The sequence below is a fragment of the Anser anser genome (assembly GCF_964211835.1).
Source record: "Anser anser genome assembly, chromosome: 1".
NCBI classification, from domain to species: Eukaryota; Metazoa; Chordata; class Aves; order Anseriformes; family Anatidae; genus Anser; species Anser anser.
The window spans coordinates 137,297,596-137,306,940 of record NC_139720.1 but is presented as its reverse complement, the minus strand read 5'-3'; the positions used below and the strand labels follow the sequence as shown (position 1 = coordinate 137,306,940).

Sequence of the window (9,345 nt, the reverse complement as noted above, 5' to 3'; positions counted from 1 at the left end):
AAACAAAACCAGCTCAAGGCAAAACGAAATGTTACACTGATTGTTGCTGGCCTTCCATGTGGAAGGACAAAGAGAAGCCATCAGACCCTGTGGCTGGCTTCATTTACAAAGTAGTCAATGTAGATTAAAGATTGTTAAATATCTCCCAACAGCATGGACCATGTGATTAAAAGCCCTGGTGTTCCTGCAGTGAAGACAATTTGTCATCCTGAGTTTGGTGGTTTGCTGCTAAAAAAAAAAAAAAAAGAAAAAAAAAAAGAAAAAGAGAGAGAGAGAAAAGGAAAAGAAAAATGCCTCTGTGATAATTTAAATTTGGAGGGCATCTGTGATGTTCTGTTTCATGATATACCTAATAAAAGGAACAAGAGCTTGGTAAAAATGCGACATGGTACAATGACATTTTAGCTAATTTATTCCATAGCATCTGAATGAATGTATACACTGGGAAGTGTACACAGCACTTCCCAGCATTAGTTGGGCTTCAGTGCTGAGGTTTTCTCCTCCTGCCAATCTTCACATGCTTCCCCTTTCCCCACCCCCGTCGTGCCTCCGGCTCTGGAGCAGTCACCTGGCCATGCTTTTCACGTTGGCAGCCTCAGCCCAGTGGGGTTACTAGCACCTTGGTAAGGAACCAGTGGTGCAGGGCTTACCTTCAGAGGGGCTTTTTCTTTGTTTTAAAGACATCTCCACCTTCTCTAAGTAAGGTAATACAAACCCTAAGATTTTATAGTCTAACTTAATGATAAGAATGCACCATTAAGTTACAAAATAATATCTACAGTTTCAGGCATATTGCAATGTGAGAAACTACCCTAAACTGAGTGATCTGGGGGAACTGGAGAGACTCTTGAAGAAATTAGGTCCCCTTCCCCTTCCCCTTCCCCTTCCCCTTCCCCTTCCCCTTCCCCTTCCCCTTCCCCTTCCCCTTCCCCTTCCCCTTCCCCTTCCCCTTCCCCCTCCCCTCCCCTCCCCTCCCCTCCCCTCCCCTCCCCTCCCCTCCCCTCCCCTCCCCTCCCCTCCCCTCCCCTCCCCCCCTCCCCCCCCTCCCCCCCCTCCCCCCCCTCCCCCCCCTCCCCTCCCCTCCTTTCCCCTCCCCTCCCCTCCCCTCCCCTCCCCTCCCCTCCCCTTCCCTTCCCTTCCCTTCCCTTCCCTTCCCTTCCCTTCCCTTCCCTTCCCTTCCCTTCCCTTCCCTTCCCTTCCCTTCCCTTCCCTTCCCTTCCCTTCCCTTCCCTTCCCTTCCCTTCCCTTCCCTTCCCTTCCCTTCCCTTCCCTTCCCTTCCCTTCCCTTCCCTTCCCATTCCCTTCCCATTCCCTTCCCATTCCCTTCCCACTCCCTTCCATACTGGATTTGGTCTTTTGCTACCATTCATGGTGTTTCACAGCAGGGCAATATGAGCATCCTTGGACTATGCTTACATTTCTTCGTTCTTAGAACACTACTAAATAATACATCAACCAGCAATTAATTATTTAAAAAATGTGAAATCATTATATTATTCACTAAGCTTGAGATAGACTTTTTCCTCTTTTTCATTCTTGGAAAGCTCAGAGGCAGAATTCCTGGATGACAGGGGACCACAGTCCTCCAGTCTTGCATTTGCTAACCAGGGAGCTAATTTTCCTAAGAGAAGAGAAAGCATGTGAAGCCATGGCTGGGTCTTGCTGCTTGTTGTGAATACTCATGGGTAGATTGAGAATATGAATAAAACACTATGAGTACGGTATACAGAAGTACATGAGATGTAAGATTACAGTATACATAAGTATTGTTAGATGTTGTTAATACATTGAAGCTGACACTCCAGTGTGCACTTGTGAGCACTTCTTACTTCCCTAACATGTCAGCATCTTCTGCAAACTATTAGTAGGACAGTTTGTCTGGAGCTTGAGGTTCAGAGCCATCACTGCCTAAGAGCTGCATGGTATTATTTTGTTGAAATCAAAGCCACCTTGCCACATGCCTAGCTTCAACGATATCAGAGAGGTGTTTTTTCACATATTCTTGGAATTGCAAATAACAGACCTAGTGACACCAAAGTCCCATTTTTGAGACTAATATAATATTCAAAGTGTGCCTTTGATTTCCAAATTATAACCACTTTTTGAAAACTTAGAAATATTAATGAAGATCAGTTTTTATTATGGTTAATCAAGAGGTGTCAGGAGGTATGACAATATAGTTCTTATCAAGACAGTTCATTATCCTTCTTTACTCATCTCAAATTTTAAAATGTCATTTAATCCTATACCCTAATTTGTAGATGGAGGGGTTGTAAAGCAAGCATGCTATGTTGTTACCTCATAAAACCATTTTATCTGCATGATACTGCTCTTAGATCACTGCTAGATTTCCATATAATCACAGAATCATTAAGGTTGGAAAAGACCTTCATGATCAACTGGTCCAACCATCCCCTACTAGCGACGTCACCCACTAAACCATGTCCCTAAGTACCACGTCCAACCTCTCCTTAAACACCCCCAGGGACAGTGACTCCACCACCTCCCTGGGCAACCCATTCCAATGCATGACTGCTCTTTCTGAGAAGAAATGTCTCTTAATTTCCAACCTAAACCTTCCCTGGTGCAACTTGAGGCCATTCCCTCTAGTCTTATCACTAGTTATCTGTGAGAAGAGGCCAACCCCCAGCTCCCCACACCTTCCTTTCAGGTAGTTGTAGAGAGCAGTAAGGTTTCCCCTGAGCCTCCTCTTCTCCAGACTAAACAACCCCAGTTCCCTCAGCCACTCCTCATAGGAGTTGTGTTCCAGGCCCTTCACCAGCTTTGTAGCCCTTCTCTGGACACAAGCTCCAGGGCCTCAATGTCCTTCTTGTACTGAGGGACCCAAAACTGAACACAGTACTTGAGGTGTGGCCTCACCAGAGCAGAATACAAGGGGACGATCACCTCCCTGCTCCTGCTGGCTACACTACTCCTGATACAAGCCAGGATGCTGTTGACCCTCTTGGCCACCTGGGCACACTGCTGGCTCATGTTCAGGCGAGCATCAACCAACACGCCCAGATCCCTTTCATCTGCACAGCTTTTCAGCCACTCTGCCCCAAACCTGCAGTGTTGCATGGGGTTGTTGTGACCAAAGTGCAGGACCCAGCACTGAGCCATGTTGAATCTCATCCCATTGGCCTCTACCTGTTGACCTATCCTGTCCGGCTTCCTCTACAGGGCCTTTCTACCATCTGGCAGATCGACACTTCCCCCTAGCTTGGTGTCATCTGCAAACTTACTGAGGGTGCACTCAATCCCCTCATTCAAATCAATAAGGATATTAAAGGGGATGGGCCCCAACATCAATCACTGGGGAACACCGCTCGTGACCAGTCGCCAGCTGGATTTCACTCCAGTCACCACTACTCTCTGGGCCCAGACGTCCAGCCCATTTTTAACCTGGCAAAGAGTGTACCTGTCCAAGCCATGGGCTGCCAACTTCTCCAGGAGAATACTGTGGGAGACTTTGTCAAAGGCTTTGCTGAAGTCTAGGTAGACTACATCAACAGTCTTTCCCTCTTCCAAAATGATGATTACAACAAATATGAAGAAGACCAGATGAAAGAGCAAATCATATAAAAAGTGAGTTATGCAAGTCTTACTCACCAGTGACAAAATCTTTTTTGGGGGGTATGTGCATAGAAAGAAAGCAGTGGTGGAAGGGCCAAGAATCATATGAAAGGAGCTTCATGCATGAATGATTTATTTCTACCTCTAAAATGGTTTTATTTTAAAGGAAGCATACTTCTTCTTATGCATTATCTGGTAAGTCAGCATGTACCTACAATCAAATATTTGTGTAGATAACTTTTATGAGCAGGCAGGCACACGCAAACAGTCTAGTCTTCTGCTATGCTAGATTTTTCAGACATGATAGTCCTTGGAGATCCTAAGCCCTATCATACACGTAGGACTGAAATAGAACAACTAACACAAGCAGGACTGAAAACGTATACCATTTGTTTGAAATATCACACGTAGGCCACATGTTCCTCCAAGGCAAACTGACTCCAAAAAAGATACAGCAGTTATAGTAGCTACAGATTAGTATGCTATGTTGAAAGGAATGCATCTGATGGTCTCACTGTCTTGCTCCATTTTGAGACCTCTAAGAGTGTATATGTCATATGGACTAGAGATTTCTCTGGTAGCCTAGGGGGATTTGTTATTTCTTAGTTTTGTTTATTTTGGAGGGGGAGGAGAATGAGTAGGACTATAAATCAGTCCCTTCCCACCCACTTCATTTTGTTTTTTCGTGGCCCCATCTGGGCCTCATTAGTTGCAGAGCACCAGGGCTGCAATCAGCAAAGCAAGGGACACGGCAGAGCTCCTTACTGCTCAGCATCAGAACAAACACTGTCAGGGGAAATTAGGTCATAAAATAATTTCCTGAACCTGTATTCTATAAGAGACTGGAAGCAAGCATGTGTTTCAAAACAGAGCTCTGTTAACTCCACTATGATGAGTTTCCCCTTTTTTTTTTTTCCTCTCTCTTTGTTAAAATATTGTTGAATTTGTTGTATTTTAAACCCTATAGTGATATCAGGACCATATTACAACAATGCTTTTTAACTGGGTTTGAAATGCCTTGTTATTTTCTACAGTCATAAAATGATCTAATCAGATGTCATTGGTGTCTTCAGCCATATGTGTATTGTATACTTGGGTTTGTAATCAGATGCATTAGCCAACAGTACAAAAATCTCATGCAACTTAAGTATTTGAGTAGAATACTAAAACCAAAACAAAACAAACCCAGAATAATATAAACATTTATTTATAGTGTTTCATCTGACTCTATGGTAAACCATAATATTATACTTACTTGAACCTAATCAACTAAACTGCATGTTAAAAGCCCGGGGTCAGGTTATTAAGGAAAGATTTTGTAGAACAAATTCCACATAGTCACTGTAAATTACATCTGCATGAAAATCAGTGTCAGCTGTTGTATAATATCAGATCTTTAAAGTATGCCTGCAGTCCTTTAGAGATGCATTTGGGCAAGAGCCACTCCTGTTGCTGAAATCAATGAATCATAGAGTTGGTTGGAAGGAGCACTTCGAGGAGCACTACCTCAAATCTAGCACCAGCAACACATGAAGTTAGCTTTGTGTAATTAAACCTTGAAAATCAATAGAGATTCTCTAACCTCTTCTGATATCCTCTTCTGATACTGCACATTTTATTATAGGAATGAAATTTTTTATCCTAATCCTTGACTTGGACCTCCTATGCCTCTTAAATCCCTCTTGCAGACAGGGCTCAGAAGCAAAACCTGAAGCAGAAACCAAGTCTTGTGATTTTCAGGGTACTGGGACTAAGCTGGTATTGCATGGCAGGTACATGTTTTATATTGTTACATTTATTTGTGATGTATAGTGTGTTTTCCTTGGTTTACTAAAGCATTATAAGTGAAATTATTAGAATCATCATCAGAATGCAAAAGTCTTCTGTTTCATTCTCAAGGAGCTTAAAATATTTGGTTATAAATCTGACATAAGCCTCCAAATCAGGTGAGCTCTTCAGGTGAACATAATCAGAATTTAAACCTGATTAACATTCTGTAATGATGACAAAATTTATTTGTTCATGTTTTTGCTGAATTTTATGATACGCACTGAAGATTTTGAAAACCTGTGCAATGAATGAAATGACATTCTCATTATTGTAATAAATCCTTGAAATGTAATTTAGGGAGCTATTGCTCAAATGATAAAATTTTCTATCAGAGCAATGCTTAGCAACCATGACAAAATTAGGTAAACATATTTTTAGAAAAATATTGGGGGTAAATTTTACAAACTGGAAATTTTCATGCTAGGCTGACATTGCTGTAGGAGCTGTAGGAGGAATAAAAAAAGCAACTTAAATTACTACCTTTTCAACAAAGAAACTATATTCTTCTTTGGGCTTTTGGATGTAAAAATGTTCGTTAAAATATATATTTATTCTATCTGAAGTACTGTCTGTTCATTTACTTGTGTTTCCAGATGGTTATCATCACTTTATGGGAAAACAATGGCAGTTGTCATGTCAGTAGTGGAATACCCATAACTGTGATGGATATTCTGTCCATAAAATCTCTCAGTTTTAAGCGTTACATCAAATAGCTGCAGGACAGAAACAGACTGAACTAGCATGTTATTGTTAATATATCCACTTCCAATGGTCAGAAAGATCTGACCTGAACATTGTTAAAATGGAATGGAAAACTGAAGTGCATTAATATCTATTTATGGCAGTGGAAAAGACTGAAAGTAGGACAAGGTCATTTTGTCCATAAAAAGAGAAGTGTGAGGAAATGCATCTCAAGTGCAAGACAGAAAGAAGACTCTGAACAGCTTGCGGAGCTGGCATCTGCTACCTGCCAAGCTGGGATGCATTAGTCCTTTAGACTCTGATCCTCGTGCCTAGTTTTCTGTCCTGCACGTATATCTGTCAAATGAAGTGTTATTTTGGGCTATTAAAGAAGGTAGTTCTATGTATCTGTGTGATGTTTTTAAACTTTTTGTTTGTTTGTTCGGATTCACTGGCACTATTTTTTTTTTTAAATAATAATAATCCAACACATTTTTACAAGTAAATTTTTCAGCTTTCTATGAGAACACGAGTACTACTGGAAAATGGTTGTGAGCTAAAGCTGAAGGGACATGGTAGGTAGTGACAAGCACAAATCCATGTTTTTCTAGCGTTCATAAATTGAGTACCGTGACACTAATAAAAAATTTAATTAACTCTCAACTCTGTTATTCAGGTCATGCAGGCCCATAACAATCACTTACTAGATGATTTCTAATCAGTAATTTCATGATAAAAGCTTGAGAGTCATATGAAGAGAGTAACGTATCTACTTTGCTGATACCAAAACACTCCATGATGCACTGATGGCTCACAAGGTTTGTAAATCAAAAAAATGTGAATGTTTCTCCACAATACTGTTTTTTAAAGGAGAGGCCAAATCTTTTGTTAGGTTGAGGTTTTAATCCCATTCAGTCTTTGGGTGTTTGAGGATAACTCTTTGATAAAATATGGGAAGAATGGTGATAATAATGGTGGTATGGGAAGAATTATGGTGATAATTCATTTCTCCGTGTGAAAGTGTATTGATTAACACCTGTGAATATTTTCTTTTGATTATTTGGAAGCATTATATTTCATTCAGCTTGTTTCTGCAGTGTTCCTTTCCTTAGTCTCAAAACTTGCTCATTTAAACCTGCTTTTAAAGAAAGCTGTTGTAACGGATGGTTTGTCTTGGCTCACTCTCGTTTGCAAATGGCATTCAGTTCTTATATTAATTTCTCATGCTTGTCTTATTTAGCTGTCTGTAGTTGGATATGGGAACACTGCTTTACAAAACCCCACAAAGCAGCAGAAATAATGATTCATTAACAGAAACTGACAATTGTATTTTAGAAAAAATGACAGTGTGGATCTCGTGCTTGAAGGGACAAGTTCATGCATGGTCCCTGTCCACTGACAGCAGAACATCTGAGGGAAAAAGCAAGCATTGTTGTTCAGTAAAAGGGGTGCTGCAGAAAGGAAGGGAGGGATGGCCCTGCAGATCTCACTGAGAATGGGGAGCTTGACACAGGGTAGCAGGGAGGAAAGAAAGGGGAGGAGCACAATGTTGAAATCATATAGCAGTTTGTCTAATTAAAACCAGATGTGCATAGTGATCAAGATATTCTTAACTTTTGTCTTCCTTTTCCTTTTTTTTTTTTTTTTTGTTTCCATAGTGTAAGCCAAGAGAAATGGAGTATCTTCAGAGTCTGACATCCAAACTGCACGTATAATATAATCAGTGGATGATGGGATTCATATCTAAAAGGTCACTTTCATTTTATTTGAATATGCCATGGTTTTGCTGCAGCAGCACAGACCCTTCTACCCTAAAGTATTATTTAACCTCTTATCTTTCCAGGGCTTTAATCTGCACAGTCTCACTCTTTTGAAATGGGTCCATGTCTGGAACCTGTTTCTGCTTTTAGGAAACTCTTCCATGCATTAACCTTTGCATTATGAGCACAGACCTCCTAGTTAATAAATGGAGCCATGTGCTGTGGCAAACGTAGTATCAAGAGCCCTGATTTCACTGAGAGCTTGCAGCAGCCACACACTGCCTGGATGCGAGAGAAAAGAGGCAAGACAACGTGAGGCCTTCTGGTTCATTTTAGTTTGGGAACTCTGATCTGTATTGGATTTATGTGGCCAGCTTTTGGTAGCAGGGGGGGCACAGGGTGGCCTCTGTGAAAAGAGTCCAGCAGCTGCCCCATGTCAGAGCCAGCTCCAGCCAGCTCCAAAAGGGACCTGCTGCTGGCCAGAGCCAAGGCAAGGAGTGATGCTGGTTGGGCCTCTGGGAGAACAGATTTAGGAAAGGGGGGGGGGGGGGGGCGGGGGACAAAAAACCTGCTGTATAACAGCAGCTGGGAGAGGGGAGTGAGAACATGTGAGAGAACCAGCCCTGCAGCCCCCAAGGTGAGTGCAGCAGGAGGGCAGGAGGTGCTCCAGGCAGGCAGCAGCAGTTCCCCTGCGGCCTGTGGAGAGGCCCCTGGTGGAGCAGGCTGTCCCCCTGCAGCCCACGGGTCCCACACGGAGCAGATCTCCACGCTGCAGCCCGTGGAGGAGCCCCCGGTGGAGCAGGTGGATGTGGCCTGGAGGAGGCTGCGGCCCATGGAGAGCCCCCGCAGGAGCAGGCCCCGGGCCGGAGCTGCAGCCCGTGGAGAGGAGCCCACGCAGGAGCAGGGGGTCTGGGGGGAGCTGCCGCCCGTGGGGGACCCGTGCTGGAGCAGTTTGCTCCTGGGGGATGGACCCCGTGGTACGGAGCCGTGTGGGAGCAGTTCCTGAAGAGCTGCTGCCTGTGGGCAGCCCCCGCAGGCTCAGTTCGGGCAGGACGGCATCCCGTGGGAGGGACCCCACGGGGAGCAGGGGCAGGGAGTGACCGTGAAGGAGCGGCGGAGACGAAGCGTTAGGGACTGACCGCAGCCCCTACGCATCCCCCTGCACTGCTCAGGGGAAGGACATAGAACAGAGTGGATTGGGGGAAGGTATTTTTAGTTTGCTATTAGTTTCTCACTGTTTTAGTCTGTTGGTAATAGGCAATAATTAACAATTAAATTACTGTTTATGTTGAGTCTGTTTTGCCTGTGACGATAATTATTGAGTATCTCCCTGTCTTCATCTCAAACATTGAGCTCTCTTAATCATATTTCTCCCCGTTTCCCAGTGAGGAGGGGGAGTGAGAGACCAGTTGCAGTGAAGTTCAGCTGCCCAGCAGGGTAAAACCACCACAGAAGCACACTGCTTTTTGGACATACCATTAAATGTTGTCTAGCTTCT

General features: G+C 43.4%; 1 long non-coding RNA gene across 6 annotated transcripts; it reads left to right on the top strand.

Annotated features, from left to right (window-relative positions):
* Nucleotides 1-4,275: 4,275 nt before the first annotated feature.
* Nucleotides 4,276-8,205, top strand: LOC310892795. Of its 6 annotated transcripts, XR_014578457.1 has the most exons (6): nucleotides 4,276-5,121; nucleotides 5,265-5,348; nucleotides 6,000-6,662; nucleotides 6,764-6,905; nucleotides 7,746-7,837; nucleotides 7,931-8,205. It is a non-coding gene; the product is annotated as an uncharacterized lncRNA (long non-coding RNA). The 6 variants fall into 6 exon arrangements; XR_014578453.1 differs by having other exon boundaries at nucleotides 4,276-5,110; nucleotides 6,602-6,662; nucleotides 7,746-8,205; XR_014578454.1 differs by having other exon boundaries at nucleotides 4,276-5,110; nucleotides 7,746-8,205.
* The last annotated feature ends 1,140 nt before the right edge of the window (nucleotides 8,206-9,345 follow it).